This window comes from Petromyzon marinus, chromosome 76 (assembly GCF_048934315.1).
Source record: "Petromyzon marinus isolate PM22_M1 ecotype Great Lakes invasive population chromosome 76, UKy_Petmar_22M1.pri1.0, whole genome shotgun sequence".
Lineage (NCBI taxonomy): Eukaryota > Metazoa > Chordata > Hyperoartia > Petromyzontiformes > Petromyzontidae > Petromyzon > Petromyzon marinus.
In genome coordinates, this window is record NC_133742.1 from 4,185,237 (window position 1) to 4,199,899 (window position 14,663).

Here is a 14,663-nt window from a genome sequence, read left to right on the forward strand (position 1 = left end):
ACTCACACACACTCACACACTCATACAGACTCACACACTCACACACACTCACACACACTCACAGACTCACACACTCATACAGACGCACACACTCACACAGACTCAAACACTCACACAGACTCACACGCACATACAGACTCACACACTCACACAGACTCACACAGATTCACACTCATACAGAGTCACACACTCACACAGACTCACACAGAATCACACAGACTCACACAGACTCACACACACGCACACACTCACACAGACTCACACAGACTCACACACTCACACAGACTCACACACTCACACAGACTCACACAGTCAAACAGACTCACACACTCACACAGACTCACGCACTCACACAGACTCACACACACACAGACTCACACACTCACACAGACTCACACACACACACAGACTCACACACTCACACAGACTCACACGCTGACACACTCACACAGACTCACACAGAGTCACACAGACTCACACACTCACAGACTCACACACACACACAGACTCACACAGAGTCACACAGACTCTCACACACACAGACTCACACAGACTCACACAGACTCACACACTCACACAGACTCACACAGACACTCACACAGACTCACACAGACTCACACGCTGACACACTCACAGACTCACACAGACTCACACACACACAGACTCACACACTCACAGACTCACACGCTGACACACTCACACAGACTCACACAGACTCACACACAGACTCTCACACACACACAGACTCACACACAGACTCACACACACACACAGACTCACACACACACTCACACAGACACACACAGACTCTCACACACACACAGACTCACACAGACTCACACACAGACTCTCACACACACACAGACTCACACACAGACTCTCACACACACACAGACTCACACAGACTCACACGCTGACACACTCACACAGACTCACACAGACTCACACACACAGACTCACACACTCACACAGACTCACACTGATAGAGTCACACACTCACACAGACTCACACAGAGTCACACAGACTCTCACACACACACAGACTCACACACTCACACAGACTCACAGACTCACACAGAGTCACACAGACTCACACACTCACACAGACTCACGCACTCACACAGACTCACACAGACTCACACACACACACTCACACAGACTCACACACACACACAGACTCACACACTCACACAGACTCACATGCTGACACACTCACACAGACTCACACAGACTCACACACAGACTCACACAGACTCACACACACTCACACAGACTCTCACACACACACAGACTCACACAGACTCACACGCTGACACACTCAAGTGCACTGTGCGTGCAAATGCACACTCATCCATCCAGACCACAGAAACACTTCCCTTACACACACACTGACACACCTACACACACTTACACACACTCACACACACTTACAGTGAGGGAAACAAGTATTTGATCCCCTGCTGATTTTGTACGTTTGCCCACTGACGAAGAATTGATCAGTCTATAATTTTAATGGTAGGTTTATTTGAACAGCGAGAGACAGGATAACAACAACAAAAATCCAGAAAAACGCATGTCAAAAATTTTATAAATTGATTTTAATTTTAATTAGGGAAATAAGTATTTGACCCCCTCTCAATCAGAAAGATTTCTGACACCTGGTAATGAGCTGAGATTAGGAGCACACTCTTAAAGGGAGTGTGATCCTAATCTCAGCTTGTTACCTGTATAAAAGACACCTGCTAACGAGCTGAGATTAGGAGCACACTCTTAAAGGGAGTGCTCCTAATCTCAGCTTGTCACCTGTATAAAAGACACCTGCTAACGAGCTGAGATTAGGAGCACACTCTTAAAGGGAGTGCTCCTAATCTCAGCTTGTCACCTGTATAAAAGACACGTGGTAACGAGCTGAGATTAGGAGCACACTCTTAAAGGGAGTGTGATCCTAATCTCAGCTTGTTACCTGTATAAAAGACACCTGTCCACTGAAGCAATCAATCAATCAGATTCCAAACTCTCCACCATCGCCAAGACCAAAGAGCTCTCCAAGGAGGTCACACACACTTACCCACACACACTGACACACTCACACATTTACACACACAGACAATCACACATGCACACACACACTCACACACACTCACACAATTACACACACAGACACTCACAATCACACACACACATTTACACACACAGACACAACAACAACCGCCATTCGCCACTAAGTGGTGGTGACGTCACCACGACGCTTGTGCCAGGCTATGTGCACCCTGAGGCCACGTGAAGTGTCGAACGCCCGCTGGCAGGAGGTCACGGGGCAGACCCAGGTGCCACGGGTCGACTGACTGAGATGACTGGCTGATGCACCACCTGTGCCCCCTACTGTGCCAACCTGCTGTGCTTTAGCCACCCGGCGCTCCGCTCGTTGTTCTGAGCGTCGCTCCTCCGCCCTCCGTTGTTGTTGGAGGGCGACTGCCTCCAACTGCCCAGTAGCATCCTTCACGAGCCTCCTCCCCAGAGGCCGATCTTGACACCGCTGGTACCAGTCATCGGCAAGTCCACTCAGCTTCACGTCCTCCTGTACCACATCACTCCATCTCTTCTCTAGTCCGTGCCGCGCCCGTTTAGCCCCCTCGATCCGGCCAAACAAAAGCTGTTTCGGCATGCGGTGGCTGGGCATGCGGGCTACATGACCCAGCCATCGCAGCCTTGCCCGCCGGAGGAGCTCACCGATGGGACCTTGCCCAGATCTTTCAAGGATGTGTGAGCTCCTCACGCAATCCAGTCTGGTTAAACCCAGGATGGATCGTAGGCAGGCCAGCCTAAATGTTTCTAACCGGCGAAGATGTTCCATTAGGGGGGTCCACGTTTCGCAAGCGTAGAGAAGGGAGGGAATGACCGTGGCCGAGAAGACCTGAAGCTTAGTGCGGAGCGACAGACCAGGTAGCTTCCACACAGCGTTACGCAACCGATGAAAAGATATTGCCGCTCGACTGATTCGGAGTGAGACCTCTGCTGTTAAACTGGAGCCAGTCATAAGCACACTGCCCAGGTATGGGAAACTTTCCACTCTCTCCACAACTGTCCCATCACCGATTGGGAGTTGTGGGGGTGGAGTGTCCGATGGTACAAAATACCCAGGCAGGTGCTTAGTTTTGGTGGGGCTGATGGTAAGGCCCCACCTCTTAGTGGCACGCTCCAGTCTCAGCAGCAGCGTCTCCAACTCCTCCTCTGACTGAGCAGCTATTACCAAATCATCAGCATACATAACGTGGTTGAGCAATAGGGAGCCATCCCTTGACCGCACCCGGGCATCGATCAGCCTCCCAGACACTCACACATTTACACACACTCGTCCCACTCACAATCACACACACTCACACATTTACACAACCCACTCGTCACACTCACACACACTCACACACACTCACACATTTACACACAAACTCACACATTTACACAACCACACTCACACAAACGCACACATTTACACAACCACATTCACACACTCACACATTTACACACAAACTCACACATTTACACAACCACACTCACACAAACGCACAGATTTACACGCGCTCACACAGACACTCACACATGTACACACATATACTTGTCACACTCACACACACTCACAATTACAAACCCACACGCACTTACATACACACACAGTCCTCCACAATTACTGTTACACACGTGTAAGTGTGTGTGTGTCAGTGTGTGTGAATGTGTAAGTGTGTTTGAGTGTGTGTGAGTGTGTGTGTGAGTGTGTGTGAGTGTGTGTGAGTGTGTCAGTGTGTGTGTCAGTGTGAGTGTGTGAGTGTGCGAGTGTGAGTGAGTGTGTGTGTCAGTGTGTTAGTGTGTGTGAGTGTGTGTTTAAGTGTGTGAGTGTGTTTGAGAGTGTGTGAGTGTGTGTGTGTCAGTGTGTGTTTGTGAGTGTGTGTGTAAGTGTGCGAGTGCGTTTGAGTGTGTGTGTCAGTGTGTGTGTGTAAGTGTGTGTAAGTGTGCGAGTGTATTTGAGTGTGTGTGAGTGTCAGTGTGCGTGTGAGTGTGTGTGTCAATGTGTCAGTGTGTGAGTGTGTCAGTGTGTGAGTGTGTCAGTGTGTGTGTGAGTGTTTGAGTGTGTGTCAGTGTGTGTCAGTGTGTGTGTGAGTGTGTGTGTGTGAGTGTTTGAGTGTGTGTCAGTGTGTGTGAGTGTGTGTCAGTATGTGTGTGTCAGTGTGTGTCAATGTGTGTGTCAGTGTGTGTGACAGTGGGGAGCGGTGGTGCAGCGGTTAGCGCTACGAACCCGGCGACCCAAGTTCGATTCCCGCTCACGGCCAACACCACCATCAGTGACAGTGATTATCCTGAACCGCTCATGGGCCTCCTCTAGGTCGACTCAGCCTCAAATGTTTCCTCTAGCAGGTTTTTAGAGGCAAGTGGCTGTTAGTAGCAAGTAGCAGCGCCTATAATGTACACACAGACAAAGCTGCCCCAGGTAGCCTCTAGCAGGGCTGTAGGGGCAAGTGCAGTGAACAGCACCACCTATGATGGACAGACAAAGCTCCCCCAGGTAGCCTCTAGCAGACACATAGACAAAGCTCCCCCAGGTAGCCTCTAGCAGACACAGACAAAGCTCCCCCAGGTAGCCTCTAGCAGGGCTGTAGGGGCAAGTGCAGTGAGCAGCACCACCTATGATGGACAGACAAAGCTCCCCCAGGTAGCCCTTAGCAGACACACAGACAAAGCTCCCCCAGGTAGCCTCTAGCAGACACAGACAAAGCTCCCCCAGGTAGCCTCTAACAGGGCTGTAGGGGCAAGTGCTGTGAGTAGCGAGTAGCACCACCTATGATACACACACAGACATTACACTACTATACACAATACACACAGACACACACACAGTACACTACTATACACACAGTGTTACACAGTGTTACACAGACTATAGTGTTATACACACACACAGTACACTACTATACACAGTGTTACACAGTGTTACACAGACTACAGTGTTACACACACACACAGTACACTACTATACACAGTGTTACACAGTGTTACATAGACTACAGTGTTATATACACACACACACAGTACACTACTATACACACAGTGTTACAGTGTTACACAAACTACAGTGTTACACACACACACAGTACACTACTATACACACAGTGTTACACAGTGTTACACAGACTACAGTGTTACACACACAGTACACTACTATACAGTGTTACACAGTGTTACAGTGTTATATACACACACAGTACAATACTATACACAGTGTTACACAGACTACAGTGTTACACACACACACAGTACAGTACTATACACACAGTGTTACACATACTACAGTGTTACACACACACACAGTACACTACTATACACAGTGTTACACAGTGTTACACAGACTACAGTGTTACACACACAGTACACTACTATACACACAGTGTTACACAGTGTTACACAGACTACAGTGTTACACACACACACAGTACACTACTATATACACAGTGTTACACAGTGTTATACAGACTACAGTGTTACACACACACACAGTACACTACTATACAGTGTTACACAGTGTTACACAGACTACAGTATTACACACACACAGTACACTACTATACACAGTGTTACACAGTGTTACACAGACTACAGTGTTACACACACACACAGTACACTACTACACACACAGTGTTACACAGTGTTACACAGACTACAGTGTTACACACACACAGTACACTACTATACACACAGTGTTACACAGTGTTACACAGACTACAGTGTTACACACACACACAGTACACTACTATACACAGTGTTACACAGTGTTACACAGACTACAGTGTTACACACACAGTACACTACTATACACAGTGTTACACAGTGTTACACAAACTAGTGTTATACACACACACAGTACACTACTATACACACAGTGTTACACAGTGTTACACAGACTACAGTGTTACACACACACAGTACACTACTATATACACAGTGTTACACAGTGTTATACAGACTACAGTGTTACACACAAACAGTACACTACTATACACAGTGTTACACAGTGTTACACAGACTACAGTGTTACACACACACACAGTACACTACTATACACACAGTGTTACACAGTGTTACACAGACTATAGTGTTACACACACAGTACACTACTATACACAGTGTTACACAGTGTTACACAGACTACAGTGTTACACACACACACAGTACACTACTATATACACAGTGTTACACAGACTACAGTGTTACACACACACAGTACACTACTATATACACAGTGTTACACAGACTAGTGTTATATACACACACACAGTACACTACTATACACACAGTGTTACACAGTGTTACACAGACTACAGTGTTACACACACATTACACTACTATACACACAGTGTTACACAGTGTTACACAGACTACAGTGTTACACACACACACAGTACACTACTATAGACACAGTGTTACACAGTGTTACACTGTTACAGTGTTACACACACACACACAGTACACTACTATAGACACAGTGTTACACAGTGTTACACAGACTACAGTGTTACACACACAGTACACTACTATACACACAGTGTTACACAGTGTTACACAGACTACAGTGTTACACACACACACAGTACACTACTATACACAGTGTTACACAGTGTTACACAGACTACAGTGTTACACACACACAGTACACTACTATACACAGTGTTACACAGTGTTACACAGACTACACAGTGTTATACACACACAGTACACTACTATACACAGTGTTACACAGACTACAGTGTTATAGACACACACAGTACACTACTATACACACAGTGTTACACAGTGTTACACAGACTACAGTGTTACACACACACAGTACACTACTATACAGTGTTACACAGACTACAGTGTTACACACACACAGTGCACTACTATACACACAGTGTTACACAGTGTTACATAGACTACAGTGTTACACACACACAGTACACTACTATACACACAGTGTTACACAGTGTTACATAGACTACAGTGTTACACACACACAGTACACTACTATACACACAGTGTTACACAGACTACAGTGTTACACACACACACACACAGTACACTACTATACACACAGTGTTACACAGTGTTACACAGACTACAGTGTTATATACACACAGTACACTACTATACACACAGTGTTACACAGTGTTACACAGACTACAGTGTTATATACACACAGTACACTACTATACACAGTGTTACAGTGTTACACAGACTACAGTGTTACACACACACAGTACACTACTATACAGTGTTACACAGTGTTACACAGACTACAGTGTTACACACACACACAGTACACTACTATACACACAGTGTTACACAGTGTTACACAGACTACAGTGTTACACACACAGTATACTGCTATACACAGTGTTACAGTGTTACACAGACTACAGTGTTACACACACACAGTACACTACTATACACAGTGTTACACAGACTACAGTGTTACACACACACACAGTACACTACTATACACAGTGTTATACAGTGTTACACACACAGTACACTACTATACACAGTGTTACACAGTGTTACACAGACTACAGTGTTACACACACACAGTACACTACTATACACAGTGTTACACAGACTACAGTGTTACACACACACACAGTACACTACTATACACAGTGTTACACAGACTACAGTGTTACACACACACAGTACACTACTATACAGTGTTACACAGTGTTACACAGACTACAGTGTTACACACACACAGTACACTACTATACACACAGTGTTACACAGTGTTACACAGACTACAGTGTTATACACACACACAGTACACTACTATACACAGTGTTACACAGTGTTACACACACACACAGTACACTACTATACACACAGTGTTACACAGTGTTACACAGACTACAGTGTTACACACACACAGTACACTACTATACACACAGTGTTACACAGTGTTACACAGACTACAGTGTTACACACACAGTACACTACTATACACACAGTGTTACACAGTGTTACACAGACTACAGTGTTACACACACACAGTACACTACTATACACAGTGTTACACAGTGTTACACAGACTACAGTGTTACACACACAGTACACTACTATACACACAGAGTTACACAGTGTTACACAGACTACAGTGTTACACACACACACAGTACACTACTATACACAGTGTTACACAGTGTTACACATACTACAGTGTTATATACACACACAGTACACTACTATACACAGTGTTACACATACTACAGTGTTACACACACACAGTACACTACTATACACAGTGTTACACAGTGTTACACATACTACAGTGTTACACACACACAGTACACTACTATACACAATGTTACACAGTGTTACACAGACTACAGTGTTACACACACACAGTACACTACTATACACAGTGTTATACAGTGTTACTACTATACACAGTGTTACACAGTGTTACACAGACTACAGTGTTACACACACATAGTACACTACTATACACACAGTGTTACACAGTGTTACACAGACTACAGTGTTACACACACACACAGTACACTACTATACACAGTGTTACACAGTGTTACACAGACTACAGTGTTACACACACACAGTACACTACTATACACAGTGTTACACAGACTACAGTGTTACACACAAACACAGTACACTACTATACACACAGTGTTACACAGTGTTACACAGACTACAGTGTTACACACACACAGTACACTACTATACACACAGTGTTACACAGTGTTACACAGACTACAGTGTTACACACACACAGTACACTACTATACACACAGTGTTACACAGTGTTACACAGACTACAGTGTTACACACACACAGTACACTACTATACACAGTGTTACACAGACTACAGTGTTACACACACACACACACAGTACACTACTATACACACAGTGTTACACAGTGTTACACAGACTACAGTGTTACACACACATTACACTACTATACACACAGTGTTACACAGTGTTACACAGACTACAGTGTTACACACACATTACACTACTATACACACAGTGTTACACAGTGTTACACAGACTACAGTGTTACACACAAAGTACACTACTATACACAGTGTTACACAGTGTTACACAGACTACAGTGTTACACACACACACAGTACACTACTATACACACAGTGTTACACAGTGTTACACAGACTACAGTGTTACACACACACAGTACACTACTATACAGTGCTACACAGTGTTACACAGACTACAGTGTTATACAGTGATACACATAATACAGTGTGATACAGTGTACGTCGCTATACACACAGTACAGTGCTATACACCGTACAGTACTATACAGATGACATTGTTATACATAGTACAGTGCTGTGCGGTGTACAGCGCTGCGCGGTGTACAGTGGCCACACACAAAGTACAGTGCTATACACACAAAGTACAGTGCTATACACACAAAGTACAGTGCTATACACACAAAGTGCAGTGCTATACACACAAAGTACAGTGCTATACACACAAAGTACAGTGCTATACACACAAAGTACAGTGCTATACACACAAAGTACAGTGCTATACACACAAAGTACAGTGCTATACACACAAAGTACAGTGCTATACACACAAAGTACAGTGATATACACAAAGTACAGTGCTATACACAAAGTGCAGTGCTATACACACAAAAGTACAGTGCTGTACGCACAAAGTACAGTGCTGTTCGCACAAAGTACAGTGCTATACACAACGTACAGTGCTATGCGCAGTACAGTTATATACACAAAGTACAGTGATATTAACTCATTTGAGGCCGAGTCGCTAAGGAACGCAACTCTCTCCCGTTTATCCGCTAAATAACGGAACTCTCTCTTCCGTTTATCCGCTAAGTAACGCGACTCTCTCGTTTATCCGCTAAATAACGGAGCTCTCTCCCGTTTATCCGCTAAGTAACGGACCTCTCTCTCCCGTTCATCCGCTAAGTAACGGACCTCTCTCTCCCGTTTATCTGCTAAGTAACGGACCTCTCTCTCCCGTTTATCCGCTAAGTAACGGACCTCTCTCCCGTTTATCCGCTAAGTAACGGACCTCTCTCTCTCGTTTATCCGCTAAGTAACGCGACTCTCTCTCGTTTATCCGCTAAGTAACGGAACTCTCTCTCTCCCGTTTATCCGCTAAGCAACCGAACTCTCTCTCCCGTTTATCCGCTAAGTAACGGAACTCTCTCTCTCCCGTTTATCCGCTAAGTAACGGAACTCTCTCTCCCGTTTATCCGCTAAGTAACGGAACTCTCCCGTTTATCCGCTAAGTAACGGAACTCTCTCTCCCGTTTATCCGCTAAGTAACGGAACTCTCTCTCTCCCGTTTATCCGCTAAGTAACGGAACTCTCTGTCCCGTTTATCCGCTAAGTAACGGAACTCTCTCTCCCGTTTATCCGCTAAGTAACTGAACTCTCCCGTTTATCCGCTAAGTAACGGAACTCTCTCTCCCGTTTATCCGCTAAGTAACGGAACTCACTCTCCCGTTTATCCGCTAAGTAACGTGACTCTCCCGTTTATCCGCTAAGTAACGGAACTCTCTCTCCCGTTTATCCGCTAAGTGACGGACCTCTCTCTCCCGCTTATCCGCTAAGTAACGGAACTCTCCCGTTTATCCGCTAACAGAACTCTCACTCTCCCGTTTATCCGCTAAGTAACGGAAACCTCTCTCCCGTTTATCCGCTAAGTAATGCGACTCTCTCCCCCGTTTATCCGCTAAGTAACGGACCTCTCACTCTCGTTTATCCGCTAAGTAACGGAACTCTCCCGTTTATCCGCTAAGTAACGGAACTCTCTCCCGTTTATCCGCTAAGTGACGCGACTCTCTCTCCCGTTTATCCGCCAAGTAACGGAACTCACTCTCCCGTTTATCCGCTAAGTAACGCGACTCTCTCTCTCGTGTATCCGCTAACAGAACTCTCTCCCGTTTATCCGCTAAGTAACGCGACTCTCTCTCTCCCGTTTATCCGCTAAGTAACGCGACTCTCTCTCCCGTTTATCCGCTAAGTAACGCGACTCTCTCTCTCCCATTTATCCGCTAAGTAACGGAACTCTCTCTCCCGTTCATCCGCTAAGTAACGGAACTCTCTCTCCCGTTTATCCGCTAAGTGACGCGACTCTCACCTGGGTTGTCGTCTCAGCTCAGCATCCCCGGACACCGGAAACTCTCCCCGGAGTGTCCCCAAGCTCCTCTCGTAGCCAGAAACTCTCCAGAAACTCTCCACCCCACTCTCTGTGAACTCTCTCCCTGTTAACTCTCCCCTCTCTGTGTGAACTCTCCCTACACTCTCTCTCTCTCTCTCTGAACTCTCTCCCTGTGAACTCTCCCCCCTCTCTGTGAACTCTCCCCCCACTCTCTCTCTCTGTATGAACTCTCTCCCTGTTAACTCTCCCCCCTCTCTGTGAACTCTCTCTCTGTGAACTCTCCAGAAACTCTCCCCCCTCTCTCTGAACTCTCCCCCCACTCTCTGTGAACTCTCCCCCCACTCTCTGTGAACTCTCCCCCCACTCTCTGTGAACTCTCCCCCCACTCTCCCCTCTCTCTGTGAACTCTCCCCCCCTCTCGACTGAACTCTCTCCTCTCTCCCTGTGAACTCTACCCCCACTCTCCTCTCTCCCTGTGAACTCTCCCCCTTCTCGACTGAACTCTCCCCCCACTCTCCCCGGACTCCCGTTTAACTCTCCAGCGTCTCTCTCCGTTACTCTCCCTTCTCTCTCTCTGTGAACTCTCCCCTCGCTCTCTCTCTGCCTCAACTACGCTGTGAACTCTCCCTTATCTCTCCCTTCTCTCCGCCTCTACCACGCTGTTAACTCTCCCTTATCTCTCGCTTATCTCTCCCCTCTCTCTCAAGGAAGGAAGTCTCTCCCCCCCCTCTCTCTAACCCCGCCCCTCCTCGACCTTTGACCCCGCCGCTGCTTCCCCTTCCTCCTCCCCCCCACCACTTCTCTCCCTACTTCCGGCACCGCCCGAAGCCATTTCCGGTCGGCCATCTTACTATCCCAGACCACGTGGTCGGACTCTGCCTCGAGCCCCGCCCTCCCAGACCACGTGGTCGCTTCAACCCCCCCCACGAGCCCCACCCTCGCAACCCACGTGGTCGCCCCCCAACCCCTCTGTGGTTGTGACGTCACTTCCCCACTCCCGTGATGCACCGCGACTTTTTAAAAAATTCACGACCGTTAATGGGGGGGGGGGTGGAGATCACGTGACAACCTCTCCGAGCGCGCTGATTGGACACCCGCGGCACGTGCTCCACGGACGTTGCAAAAAAAGTGCCTCGTGGCTCATCACCATCGATTTTTAAATGTATCGATTTTTTTTAATGCGTCTATTTCTAAATGTTATCGATTTCTAAACATACAGATTATTTTGATTTAAAGCTTTCGTGAATGCAGTAATTCATATTCTTAGTTTTTTCGGTAAAGTCACGTTGAAGAGAAACAACAAAATAACAAAATATATATAAAACAATAAAAAATTCTCACGACGTTTCGACCATAACTCAAACGGTCATCATCAGGTGTGTCGGTTTGCATAAATTTATTTTGAAAACGGCATATTTATTTATATATATAAAAAATAACGTTTGCGTCACGCGCAACGATTGGCTGTTTGCCAGGACTAGTCCATCTATTTTTTGAAAAGAGGAGGGGGGAGACGAAATTTGTTTTTATGTATGCTGTCTGAAAGCCACTGTAAGCGTGAACAATCAATCAAGAACTGAAATGATTTATCAAATCTTTCCAATGATTGCTAAGATAGAATCCATCTTCTCGGTTGAAATTGTCTCTGTGTTTGTATATGTGGATAGCCTCATGAACGAATCTCTCATGGAAGCCAGATGGCTTACAAAGAACCTCCGTCTTGGAAAAGTCAATGGCATGTGAGCCTACTGAATTAGAACAATGATCTGCTACGGCCGAGGTGTTGGTCCTACCGTGTTTAAGGTCTGCTTTATGTTCACGAATGCGGTCCGAGATATGGCGTTTGGTTTCTCCAATGTAACTACTACCACAGAGGCAACTTAGTTTGTAGACACCAGGGTATTGTATGTCCGGAATCACATCTTTTACAGACGGAACCAGATCACGGATTCCATACACCCAGCCATCAGATTTACCATGGAAGTCGAAATAGATGGCAAGATACCTTTTTTGGATGTCCTAATTAAAAAGAGACCTGATGGTTCAATGAGCCACTCTGTCTACAGGAAAGCTACCCATACGGATGCTTATCTGAAACCGGATTCCCACCACCATCCATCACAGAAGAATTCTCTCATCAAGACTCTGTATCATAGAGCCCAATGCATATCCGACCAGGAACACATAAGCAGTGAACTCAAGCACGTACACCAAGCTCTTAGGGCTAATGGTTACTCCGACTATACAATCCGCAAAGCTATCACTCAAACCATGAAGAAGAACCCTCTTGAGGAGCCTTTCAAAACCATCACTTTACCCTACATTGCTGGGATCACAAAAAAGATCTCCAAAATCTTGAATAAACACAAGATCCAGGTCCGTTTCAACACATTACATAAAATCCGTGATCTGGTTCCGTCTGTAAAAGATGTGATTCCGGACATACAATACCCTGGTATCTACAAACCAAGTTGCCTCTGTGGTAGTAGTTACATTGGAGAAACCAAACGCCATATCTCGGACCGCATTCGTGAACATAAAGCAGACCTTAAACACGGTAGGACCAACACCTCGGCCGTAGCAGATCATTGTTCTAATTCAGTAGGCTCACATGCCATTGACTTTTCCAAGACGGAGGTTCTTTGTAAGCCATCTGGCTTCCATGAGAGATTCGTTCATGAGGCTATCCACATATACAAACACAGAGACAATTTCAACCGAGAAGATGGATTCTATCTTAGCAATCATTGGAAAGATTTGATAAATCATTTCAGTTCTTGATTGATTGTTCACGCTTACAGTGGCTTTCAGACAGCATACATAAAAACAAATTTCGTCTCCCCCCTCCTCTTTTCAAAAAATAGATGGACTAGTCCTGGCAAACAGCCAATCGTTGCGCGTGACGCAAACGTTATTTTTTATATATATAAATAAATATGCCGTTTTCAAAATAAATTTATGCAAACCGACACACCTGATGATGACCGTTTGAGTTATGGTCGAAACGTCGTGAGAATTTTTTATTGTTTTATATATATTTTGTTATTTTGTTGTTTCTCTTCAACGTGACTTTACCGAAAAAACTAAGAATATACAGATTATTTTTAATGTATCGATTTATAAATGTGTTCATTTTTTTCATGGATCGATTTCCACATTCCACCCACTCACGTTAACAATATCCCAGGATTTTGATTTAAAGCTTTCGTGACTGCAGTAATTCATATTCTTAGCTCTTTCGGTAAAGTCACGTTGAAGGGAAACAATAAAATAATATTATTTTATTGTTTCCCTTCAAAGTGACTTTCCTGGGACATTATATTCTTAGCTCTTTCGGTAAAGTCACGTTGAAGGGAAACAAAAAAATAATATTATTTTATTGTTTCCCTTCAACGTGATAAAATAATATTATTTTATTGTTTCCCTTCAACGTGACTTTACCGAAAGAGCTAAGAATATAATGTC

General features: G+C 45.2%; 1 protein-coding gene across 2 annotated transcripts in view; it reads right to left on the reverse strand.

Moving 5' to 3' along the window:
- Window positions 1–11,419, reverse strand: part of RHOG (ras homolog family member G) — a 24,233-nt gene extending 12,814 nt beyond the window's left edge. The window contains exon 1 of one of the 2 annotated variants that reach the window (XR_012930898.1): window positions 11,178–11,419. The gene's annotated coding sequence lies outside the window, so the exon portion shown is untranslated. The remainder of the gene's footprint in view (window positions 1–11,177) is intronic. The other variant, XM_076056609.1, reaches the window with a different exon arrangement.
- Between the last annotated feature and the right edge of the window lie 3,244 nt (window positions 11,420–14,663).